Source organism: Pygocentrus nattereri, chromosome 6 (assembly GCF_015220715.1).
Source record: "Pygocentrus nattereri isolate fPygNat1 chromosome 6, fPygNat1.pri, whole genome shotgun sequence".
In the NCBI taxonomy this organism is placed as follows: Eukaryota; Metazoa; Chordata; class Actinopteri; order Characiformes; family Serrasalmidae; genus Pygocentrus; species Pygocentrus nattereri.
In genome coordinates this window covers 15,170,859-15,183,400 of record NC_051216.1, presented here as the reverse complement: position 1 = coordinate 15,183,400, position 12,542 = coordinate 15,170,859, and the positions used below count along the sequence as shown (strand labels likewise).

At 41.1% G+C, this 12,542-nt stretch overlaps 1 protein-coding gene across 3 annotated transcripts in view; it reads left to right on the top strand.

Moving 5' to 3' along the window:
* si:ch211-45c16.2 (mitogen-activated protein kinase kinase kinase 13) overlaps positions 1 to 12,542 on the top strand; it is a 56,684-nt gene that overhangs the window by 9,722 nt on the left and 34,420 nt on the right. Inside the window, exons 2-3 of one of the 3 annotated variants that reach the window (XM_037539346.1) lie at positions 3,596 to 3,683; positions 8,761 to 8,789. The gene's annotated coding sequence lies outside the window, so the exon portion shown is untranslated. Of the gene's footprint in view, positions 1 to 3,595; positions 3,684 to 8,656; positions 8,790 to 12,542 lie in introns of those variants that run through there. The other 2 variants (XM_017691576.2, XM_017691577.2) reach the window with 2 other exon arrangements.

Here is a 12,542-nt window from a genome sequence, read left to right as displayed (position 1 = left end):
TCATGCTAGAGACACAGGAGCTGTTGGTATGTGTGTTCCGCTCCTGTTGAAATAGTAATGAGAGAGGGTAACAGAGCTGGCACATAGCTGGCTCTCTTTCAACCCAGCCCTTTTACCCGGAATGTGGCAGAGAGAGAGAGAGAAATGTCCACCTCGCCATCCCTGGTGCTCTACTCACTTTCAGTAAACCTGTGACTGTGAGCCTGGTTGGAGCTTTTTGTGAGGAAAACGTCATAGTGTAACAACTATTTATAATAAAAAGTGTGTGACTAAGTTGCCTTAAAATTTTAGGTCTTTGAATTTCTAATAGTGAGTTAACAGAACACTACTCTGTGTTTTACCTTTTGAACTACAAACTTATTATAAAGTTACGTACTTTTTTAAGTTAAAGCACTTTTTACAGTGTGGCCAGAACTGAAAAAAAAAATAAAGGTAAACACACATAAAAAAAAAAAAAAAAATACAGTTTACATAGAAAAACACATTACAGTATGTAGTACGTGCCATAAAATCCTGTGCCTGTGCTGACCAGCACATGGGAGTAAGTGGAACCAACCTTTTTACTCACGATTTCTCTTTTTTATTACCCTTAAAGTTATTTGTAAGGTCTTAACTTTGTTGTACACTATATTGTAGGCCTAGCTTCCATCCAGAGTTCTGTTTTGGCCTAAAACTGAAAGTACCTTTGTTGATTGTATTCTTGGCTGAAATTTTTGTGCATCCATAGAAATAAAGCTTGATTCATGATTTTGCCTGGTGACTTATCACGATATCAATTTTTTAAAAAGTAGCTGCAGACTAATCATTGAGAAGGTACATATTAATTGATTTTTTAAATTGGTTAACCACCTTTTTAGAGCACTGATTGTTTAGGCAGATTGTACAGGGCCTAGTGTCTGAGGACATGATCTAGAGTGAAAGGCTTACAACCCTGACTGATAAACCTAACCAAACTGGAAAGTCCCTGGCTCACTGTCAGGAATACAGAAGGCTCCGCTGTATGTCAGTTGGAACATATGGTGCAATAGCCTACAATCTCAAAACTCTTTTTGCTTTCTCTTTGTTTAGTGTTCAGATGTCAAAACTCTCTAAAGCTTGAAATAAGTTGTTTTGTTTGTTTTATAGAGAAACATTTGGGGGAAAAATTAGCTGATGGTGCATTTTGATCAGTTGACCTTTGGAATCCAAACCATGTTGTTGATCATGACTAGCTTTTTAAGCAAGTATAGCTGGCCCATTGGCACTCTTGTATTTCAGACCAGGTCCAGGAATGCTTTTGTCAGTGTTCAGCCACTGTGCTGACTGGAATCAGGTCACTTTTAGCTTCACTGTTTAAATAGTTTTTTATGGATTTCTGTTAATGGTCTGGAATTATTGCATAAGTAAGATATCAAACATGCTAAACAAGTATTGGGAGACAGACTGGGATCATATAACCTCCATAGAATTATATGTATTCAGATTGTTTACTATGTGTGTTGAAGGTCATTTTTAATAGTGTAATGATTAACTGACAGATGCCTTTTTGAAATGTTTATCTTACTATAATCTCACACAGGGCATTTTGAGTCTTGTCTTTTTTTTTATTATTTTATTGTTCTCTCATTTTCTTCTTTGCTTATCAGTACAGAGCTTATACTGCAGCTGGTGAATTATAGGTATAGCTGATATGTTTACTGCTTATTTAAAACTCGTGATTAAGTAGCTCCTAACTGTGCATTTTATTAGCATATCTTTAAAGCAGTTATGCATGAATTTATGAGCCACAATTAACATAAAATTTAGGTTATGACTTAAATATGAATGGGACCCAAAAGTAGGAGCAATCAAAAGGCTTCCATATGAATTTCACAATATAATTTTGCATTTCTAACCATTCTTTCAAAGTGTGTCACACAATTACAACGGCAATGAATGTGGATTTTATAGACCCATTGAGCATAATAGTTGTATAATGAGTCTGTGAGCTGGAAGCAGATGAGCAGCTGATCCAGTCTTTGGTTCAGACCTGAATTTGGGTTTCATTCACAATTCAATATTAATCACAATGACTGGCAGCAATCATGTGTGAAATGGCTTGCTTTAATGTAATGGCTTTGTTTATGGTGTTCTCACTTTGATGTGTGAATAACCAGTAAAGGATGCTGGTCTTTGTCACTCATGTGGAGTGACTAGGGAAAGAGCTCTAGCCCCTAAGGGTGTGGCTGGGGGCCAGAGATTTGACATGCCCCCCTCCTAATCCTCCCATCCACCTAAACACACCCACATGCACCCCAGAGGTTTTGTCACTTAATGCCCCAGACATGGGCAGCTGTTCATTAGACCATCCCTGCACCAGAGCCCACATACATATTGACACTCTCCACCCCTTGGGAGATGGAAGTGGCAAAGTGGGACAGACCAGCTGCATTCCCAATGCTAATGTGGGACCGGGGTGGAGTTGTAGAGTTGTTCTGCTGATAGGAGAAGAACTCTTCCCTTGAAGGTACAAACACTCACCCACAGCAAAGGGGAAGCCAGTGATGTGGCATAAACTTTGGGGTGACCAATCAGACTTTAGCAGAAGGTCACTGGCCACTCTAGCCACCCCTTTAAAAGTGCACAGGTTTACTATTAAATATAAGTAATTTTATGTTTGCTCTAAGCATTCACTGCTATTTCCTTTGCTGTTTTCATATGAATATGTAAACATCTTGCGTATTACATATTCTTATTAGATAACATGCTTTCCTGAGTGTATTGTGGATAATGTTAGAACTTCAACAACACTCAGCAGCTGTGTATTTTATTTAAAAATAATTAGCCCTTTTTAATTGGCAGCACAGTATTTGAAATGTTGAATAAAAATAATTGTGCTTGTAGTTTCTGATGATAGCATTTTTAAATGTGACACTGCTGGTTCTTTTTGTCTGTTTCAGCTTCCTCCAAAAACCAACTATTGTGTATTGTAAAAATATCTTGATTTTTTTTTCATTTGTGGCCTGTGGCCCACCCCTCTTTTCAAGATCTATTTCTTTTATTTGGCATTGGTCAGTAGAAGCATCTGGAGGCTTTAGTTCAGCCCAGTCAAACATTTTTATTTGGGCTATGGTTAGCATCTAAATAGTAGATGGTGCTTGAGAAATGTTTCTTTTGTTTGTTTGTTTGTTTGTTTTTCATAGCAAGTTCAGAGATGAATGGCCCAGGAAGTGCTGTTCATCACAGCTGGGCTGTAGAAACTTCAGCTGCTACTTTTCAGAATTTACGTGTCTGTTATGAGTTTTATGAACTGTTTCTGGAAGGTTCCTTCGCTCCTGTCTTTTTGCTTCGTTCTGTTTAGAGCATTAACCTGGATCTATATTTAGATCTGGGATTCCCCCGCTTTAAGACTCCTCACTGTACAAAAGATTAACTCCAGGTTGAGTAGCTCATTGTTGATACAGTACACAAACCCTCACAGACTCATCTTTTAACCTTTCCGGCACATGCACTCCCAGAGGCACACAAATTAACCTTTTCCTTCCTTTCCTTCGGAAAGTGAGATTCCGTGTGATCTGAGAAGCTAGCTTGTGCCCCCATGCACTTTGACCTCTAGCCTGTGTGTATTTGTTTACAGGTGAAGTAGAGAAGAGGAGCAGGAGTGGGGCTGGTATCTGAGCCTTTTCCAGACGCAGCGTGGGACATGCTAACCAGCCTGCCCACAGGTAAACATCCCTACCTCTTTATCGAAATTTTCTCCATGCTTTGTATACGTCTGAAAAAGGTCACAGGCTTCAATATGTGAAACTTGAGAAATGCATTTACAGTAAATCAGAAGTACACTTAAAAGAAAATGAAGATGTGATGATGTGTCTTGCACTTGTATGGAGGTAGTTGACTTGGATTTTGTTCTAAAAGTGAGATGGAATATTTAAGAGTTGCATTCATGGACACACCTTTGAACTGTAGTTTAGCATAAATTGGGTTGGATAATTCAGGTTTTAGGTGTACACTGATCCAGCTTTCCCAGTACAAATTGCAAGATCTGACACCAAAGTATCAGCCAATTTTGAGTACCATCCCAGTACCAGTGCTCTGTTATTCTAGTAGTAGCAAATAGGGATTTGTTTTCTAACTAATGTTGATAGTTGAGTATATAAGAGGTAATGAATATCTACTCGGTTAACTACAGAGAAGACAAGAGGTTTTAAGTTTTTGTTGTTTTTGTTTGTAATGCCACCTTCGACAAGTCTGCATGACCTTAATAAAGACCTTTGTTGGTTGTTTGAGGTTGAGGGGAGTTTGTGGGGCAGGGTTAAAAAAACACTTTGGCCTATTTTGGTTACTATTGGGTATTTAGTGGCAACACTAGTTTAGCTCTAGTTTTGAACTAAGGCATCAAAACTCCAAACATCTTAGCTGATCAACTACGTGTGGGGGTACATTCCAAAAAGTCCATACTTCATACTTCAGTTCCATACATGCTGTACATGCTTGCTTAGAAATATACAGTATATTTTGGGATGGCACATTGCACACTGGTTCCAGATGTTTGCACCATTGCCCTAATCTTAGACCCAGGGGTCAGCAACCCAAGTGTTAAGAAGAGCCATTTTGTCCTTTCAATAAAAATCCAACCACCTTTGGAGCCACTACCTTTTATGTCTGTTTTACCATCTTGGGTATAAATATGTCTCTGTATGTGCTAATATGCTAGTATAGATGAATAAATATAAAATAAACAAAAACACAGACTTATTTTGCTCTACTTTTAGCTTTAGGTCAGCTATAGCTGCTTTTTCTCCAACTTTTCCACAACAGTGGAACAGGTTCTTGTAAAATGTCTCTCAACATTCGACATTTTACGAGGCTGAAGTCGTTTCTCAATCACCAGCTTCTTGTTTTAATTCTTTCATTCCACTTTTAATGGTGCCTGAGGCATCAGAATGTAACTGCTGCACCGTTTAAGGTGGAACAGGAAAATCCGACTTCAGCCTCGTGACTTTTAGTGTTTGACAGTTTCTCATTGCAGATTAAACATATCAGGGAACCCTGTCCCAGACATATGAATGAACATAAATATAAGTATATGGAGACAGCCATACACAAACATTCCTGTGCATTTTTAAATGATATTGTTCCATAGGGTTTATTAAAACTCTGTTACACTTTTTTAGTGACCTTTACTAACATAAATACACTGCTCAAAAAAATAAAGGGAACACTCAAATAACACATCCTAGATCTGAATGAATGAAATATTCTCATTGAATACTTTGTTCTGTACAAAGTTGAATGTGCTGACAACAAAATCACACAAAAATCATCAATGGAAATCACATTTATTAACCAATGGAGGCCTGGATTTGGAGTCACACACAAAATTAAAGTGGAAAAACACACTACAGGCTGATCCAACTTTGATGTGATGTCCTTAAAACAAGTCAAAATGAGGCTCAGTATTGTGTGTGGCCTCCACGTGCCTGTATAACCTCCTGAGGGATCTCCTCCCAGACCTGGACTAAAGCATCCGCCAACTCCTGGACAGTCTGTGGCGCAACGTGGTGTTGGTGGATGGAGTGAGACATGATGGTTTAGCATTGTCCTGCATTAAGAGGAACCCAGGGCCAACCGCACCAGCATGGTCTCACAAGGGGTCTGAGGATCTCATCTCGGTACCTAATGGCAGTCAGGCTACCTCTGGCGAGCACATGGAGGGCTGTGCAGCCCTCCGAAGAAATGCCACCCCACACCATTACTGACCCACTGCCAAACCGGTCATGCTGAAGGATGTTGCAGGCAGCAGATCGCTCTCCACGGCGTCTCCAGACTCTGTCACGTCTGTCACATGTGCTCAGTGTGAACCTGCTTTCATCTGTGAACAGCACAGGGCGCCAGTGACGAATTTGCCAATCCTGGTGTTCTCTGGCAAATGCCAAGTGTCCTGCATGGTGTTGGGGTGTGAGCACAACCCCCATCTGTGGACGTCATGCCCTCATACCATCCTCATGGAGTCGGTTTCTAACCGTTTGTGCAGACACATGCACATTTGTGGCCTGCTGGAGGTCATTTTGCAGGGCTCTGGCAGTGCTCCTCCTGTTCCTCCTTGCACAAAGGCAGAGGTAGCGGTCCTGCTGCTGGGTTGTTGCCCTCCTACGGCCTCCTCCACGTCTCCTGGTGTACTGGCCTGTCTCCTGGTAGCGCCTCCAGCCTCTGGACACTACGCTGACAGACACAGCAAACCTTCTTGCCACAGCGCGCATTGATGTGCCCTCCTGGATGAGCTGCACTACCTGAGCCACTTGTGTGGGTTGTAGAGTCCGTCTCATGCTACCACGAGTGTGAAAGCACCACCAACATTCAAAAGTGACCAAAACATCAGCCAGAAAGCAGAAAGGTACTGAGAAGTGGTCTGTGGTCCCCACCTGCAGAACCACTCCTTTATTGAGTGTGACTTGTTAATCGCCAATGATTTCCACCTATTGTCTATTCCATTTGCACAACAGCTGTGAAATTGATTGTCAATCAGTGTTGCTTCCTAAGTGGACAGTTTGATTTCACAGAAGTTTGATTTACTTGGAGTTATATTGTGTTGTTTAACTGTTCCCTTTATTTTTTTGAGCAGTGTAGTATTGTATGGTTCACATCTAATAAGGTCAGAATCTGTCCTAAGACTGACCTGCTATATCCGGATAGTGCTTCACTATTTCTGTGTCTGTGTCTGTCAGTCTGTCTCTGAGAAAGTGTGTTTGTTTTATGCATGGTTGGTGGCTGCAACTCGAGCAGAAGATTCCACAGCCGGAAGCTCACCTTGAAACTGAAACATGACTTCTTCTCTCTCTGCTGTCTGTGTTCAAAAGCTCGGCTGCCAGTGCAGGGACAGCTCTGACGTGCTAGACACTGAGACAAGCTGCCGTGGTTCAACTGATTTACTTTCAAGATTTAATTTTCAGAGAATTTGAGACATATGCCATTTGAGCACTTTGGCTATGAAGAAGTAGAGGAATTAGTTTGATAAATGAATATCAGTCTCCAGGATGCTTGAGTGAGATTTTGACACCAATATGATGCATCTTTATAAGTGACCTCTGCTTGAAAAGAAGTTCAGTTTTTTTTCTTTGCGTGTCCTTCACCAAAACATTATTTGTATCTATCAAGCTTTAGAGATGCTCTGGAAGGCTTCATTTTTGTTTGTTTGCCAAGTCCTGTTGTCCATAAAAACACAGGTTAGAAAATGAACCTATAGAAAATGCCAGGGCATGCATTTAAAATGCCTCTTGGATAGGGTTGGGTTCCATTTAAAGGACTTTATATCCTACATTTTTCTTGTATTTCTTTCCCTTCAGCTCCATGTGGTTTATATACCGGAAATAGCCAAAATACATATTTACATGAGCCTTTTCCATCCTCTCTTTATCCCTAAGAATTAAACAAGCTGTTTTTGTCACTATATAAAACTATATAAAATCATTATCTATACTATATGTAGTAAAAAATGCTTGTAACTTTTTGTGAAAGGTATGCTAACAGGCTCAGTAATGCTGATAAGACTAGTAAGATAAGGCTAATTAATATTTACATTTATGGCATTTGGCAGAAGCTCTTATCCAGGGCGAATTACAGCTTGATCATTGTAGACAGGTAGGCGAAGGTAATGTTAGTAATCTTGCCCAAGGACCTTACTGATATTGTGTAGGGTGGGGGATTGAACCTCTAGTCTACAGCATAGAAGGCAAAGGTGTTACCCACTACACTATAACAACTCATTAAACGACACTGAATTTTTTGATACTCTGTGCTATTGGAGTTCTTTGCTTGGTACCTTGATAGTACAGAATTTTAAGACCTAAATCTGATTCTCAGATTGGCTTTGTGCATGTAACTGCTGATTTTAGTATAAATCAAGGCTCATCCAGAATCTACTGCTGCATGAGAAAGAAGTGCTTGGCCAGACCAGTGACCGACAACTTCTGCACCTGTATTATTATTCTGGCACTAATGGCATGGAAAGTCATGGAGGAGAACTCTCCAAACGTTCTCCTCTGACTGCCCATGTGCCCTCAGGAATGCATCCTTCATTGCACACTGTTTAGTCTTTCATGTCTTCTGCTATAATACAGTTTATTTGAATAATACAAGTATTTGTGCTATTTGAGGGCTAATTCTGGCTCAGCTTTAGGTATACAAAGGCTTAAGAAGAAGCTTTGTGCATGCAGTATCCCCCTGCTTCTATAAATATCACTGTGTGCCACTGATTAGGACCAATTATGACGTCAAAGAGCAGACTTATTAATCGGGCTGTTGTTTGGGCACTGTTAGAGTGGGGATACGTGCTGCGGAGGCAGTTATAAATAGCCGGGGAGAGAAAATCTTGAGGAAAGAATGAGATTGCAAGTCACATGCATGCACATGCATGGATGAAATCGCATTTGGCATGGAAATATGAACACGAATAATACAGACAGGTTCAGGTTATTTTATTTCAGGACACGAACACAAATTCACTCTGTCAACGTAATATAAGCACTGTCCTGTGCCCTCCCAAAATCCCCCCTGCCCACTCCGTTGTCTGGGTTGCCCCTCCCTCCCCTCCTCCTGTATTTAAGCGTGTGTTTGGAGCTGCGTCATGCCTGCGTCACCAGGCCCCTCCATTCATGAAAAGTGTGACGCTAGCAGCACCAGCTTGAAGCCGCCCACTCTTTCAGTCTGAAACTGCAGGCTCTCTCTATCTCTCTCTCTCACCCTCACTCCCTCCCTTCATCCCTCCCTCTGTCGGCTGTTTTCTCTGCCCCTCTGCTGAAGAAGGACCATGCATCCCGTCTCCTTCAGCTGTGAGTAATCTGCTGCCGTGCTGTTTGTGTGCTCTGAGTGTGGTGTGTGTTTTTATGTATGTTTTAGAGCAGCGTTAGTCCTGAAATACTTAACTCATTAATTCATCTGCTATTTAGCAAGCCTTTCATGAGGTTCAAAATGGTATGTCTGAGCTGAGAAACAGGCAAAACAGGATGTCACACACAGATTGTTTAAGAGAAAGTATGTGAGAGAAAATGGACCTCTCTGTAGGTTTCTACTTTTTAATGTGTGTGTGTGTACCTTCTGTGTTCATTGTCATGCCTTCGTTACATGTCACCAAGTCAATTGAACTCTGGATGTGCATGTGTGTACGGTGCATAGCCGACAGCCTGGCCTGTGTGTGCGTGGCTGTGCTATATTTGGCTCAGCTGGTGATGCTGGGGTTTGATGCAGTAGTTCTCTTCCCGCTGCCCTCTGCTGAAGGACAGGCAGTGGAGCCGGAAAGGGTACAGCACATTACAGCTTCACCACTTTAATTTCTGTGTGTGTGTGTGTGTGTGTGTGTGTGTGTGTGTGTGTGTGTGTACATTAGCTACATTATATGATCTGTTTGGAGAATGGAGTTAATATGTATGAAATATTCCTTTTTTCAATTACACTATGGTGTCTCGCTCTCTTTCTCTTTTAGCTCTCTCATTTCTGATTTCTGTTTCTTTCTCCCTCTGTCTCTTTCCCCTTTCCCTGCTGAGATGGAGGAGTGTGACTTGGTTCGTCTCTGCCTCCGCTGCTGAGCATGTTTATATAATGTCGTTCCTGGCAGCAAGAGGTTTAGAGAGAGAGAGCGAGGGAGAGAGTGGTAGTCAGAATAACAAGAGCAATGTTGGCCTGTGCAGTACTGATGATGCACTGTGCAAATGAGCTCTCTAACCAATCACTAATATTTTTGGCTGTTAGCATCCTGACTGATCGGACAGTTAATGATGAGTGTTCTGTGCGAGTTCAGAACTCTGCCTGTAACACAGCAATTAGGACATCTGGCAGTTGAACACGTATATTCTCCATGTCGTGCAGCACTGACAGACATGATGCTTGTAGTATCTGAGCTTCCTGCTGCTTCAGTTTGTGTTCCCCCTACACTCGCGTATGTAAAAAGAGAGGCTTCAGCCTCCATCCTGCTGCTAATGGACACGTCAATGTGAAGTATTGATTCTTCTGCTTTTTTAGAGGTTTTTATGGGCTCAATGAGACCAAGGAAAGAGGGACGATGGAGCTAGAGAGAGAAAGACAGATCAAAACCTCCTGTGGTTCTAGTAAGTGGCTGATGTAAAAGCTTATGGGCCTTGTGTGTATGTGTTTGTTTTTGGACATTTTCAGGACAAATGTGGTATTGGGAAAACCAGAGAAAAGGTATCTTGCTTTTGTCAGGATCAGCAAAATGGTCAGGAAAAGGTAAAGTACTTTTATATAAAGGTTAAACCATTTCTGTTTGGGAATTGAACTGATATATGAGACATATTACTGCAATAAGATACTTACAAATTGGATGTGTTACTATTATATGTAGGTATTTACATATAATATGTTCTATACACATGGGATATATGTATCACTTCATACCCTAACAAGGTTATAAAACAAACATTTGAGTGTGTGTGTGTGTGTGTGTGTGTGTGTGTGTGTGTGTGTGTGTGTGTGTGTGTGTGTGTCTTCTATCTCTCTGACACAGTCCCTCTCTCATTCTAGTGTGTGTCAGAAGTAGTGTTCTGTGATGTCTGCTCGTTGGCATGCTGGCTTTTATGCGTGTTGGTTTAAAAGCTCAGTGCCGATTGTTAAAGGGGAGCAGCTGGTCAGCTGTGTGGCCTCTCTCCTCCTCCTTCTCCTCCTCCTCTTAACCCCCTTTCCTCTCATCCAGCCCCTCCCTCCCTTGCTCCCGTGCTCGCGGCGTTCTTCACATGGAGCCGGCTCCTCTTGTGTCCTTTGTAGTCGCTCTGGGATCTTTTCCCAATCGAGCTGCACTCGTATCAGTCCGGCAGCAGCACTACCTCTTTCTTCATTCCCTCTCTTTCTCTCTCTCTCTCCCCCTTTTCTTGTTCTCTTTATTTTCCTTTGGTTGTTGTTCCTGTTACACAAACATGTATATACTTTTTTTCCAAAACACTCTCTCTTTCACTCTGTCTGCCTCACTTTTTGGGCATATTTGCTTTCTGTCATTTGCTTTGTTCTGCCCATAGAGCAGTAGAGCTGTACTTTAGTAAGGTAAGCTGTTGTTCAGTCCTCTGTTGACTAGAGGCTTAGGCCTGGGCTAAAGACAGTTATTACACTGTTTTGGAAGGTTGAGGTGGGACTGCATGCCAGACAGCTGTGCTCTTGCTGCACTTTCTGGAACATCCCGCCCTCCATCTCTCTCTTTTCCTATATTGGTGATGGTGGAAAAGAATGCATGTTAGCGGATGCTGATTAGTGATGCACTGATATGGACTTTTGTTTTCTTGTTGTTGGAGCGGACATCAAAACCAATAACCATGGATTTTATTTAGTTTTTTTTTTTTTTTGCATTTTAAAACACATGCACGTTATATATGAAGCATAACACAATTAAATGATGTATTACTTTATGTAAGTATTTTCCATTGTTTAGCAAAGTCTTAGCCAAAGTCATTTACTAGAGTGTGTGGATGTTGTTTTAGTTGTCTTGTCCAAGCACTGTCAGTGGCATCACTGGGGAATCCAACCTGGTCTCCCATGTGTTGTGGCTGTGGTGTTATCCACTATGCTATTCACCTGACTTTATGCTATTCACCGGAGTTTAAAATGATGGAAATGCCCACCCCTAGTGACTGCGTGTGTCAGTGCATGTGTCAGTGCATGCCAGCTTTTAAAAAAAAATAGGGCGCTTAAAATTATTTGTAATTATTGGCTACAATTCCAATATCAGATCAATATACAGCCCAAATACATTCCAACGGGTGATGATATTGATGATGAATCTCTTTTATGTGTCTCCAAAATCTACTATAAGTCATTCTGTCACTTTTTTGATCAAATGGCACTTTGAATTGATTTGGTCCTGTAGTTACTGATTCACTTTTGCGTCCATCCAAGTTATATGTGTGTGTATTGAGGGTTAGAGGTTGTGTGTGGGTTTTATCAGGTCTTGTTTCTTGAGGAATGTTGCTAGAACGGCACATGCACAATGAGCTGCCTGCTTCCTCTCCTGCCTTCTCTCTGTCTGTAGTCTTATTTTAGAGCACTGCAGCATCACTGATTATGTGACTCATAGCACTCACTGCCCACTAACCACTTTCACTCTCATTTACAATTGGCTTCCCACTAATGCCTCCATCTTCATGTGGCATGTGTTTGTGTATATGCATGTGTATGGTAGGGACGGACGATATTAACTCAAATTTATGTCACAATATTTTCCACTAACTGCACCATAATAATATGATATTACAACATATAACAATGCTGATAATGATCATAATTTTTATTATTATGATGTGCAAAATGTTATGTGTCCAAAACTGAAGTTGAAAAATAATTATTAAAAGATAGAAAGAGAAAATGTGACCCCTAATTGCCATGTAAGACTTGGTAGCCCAACAAAACTGTCACCATCTGATAAACAGTACTTAAAGTTCTTTGAGAGAGAGAGGAGAAAGTCAAGCTCCACTCCTGTTCCAGATGTGAAAAAATCCACTGTGAGGGGACAACTCAGTGCTATTTGGCTGAAAGGATGTGCATCTTTCAAGAAGTCTTTACTGAGATAAGAAAATAGACAATAAAGA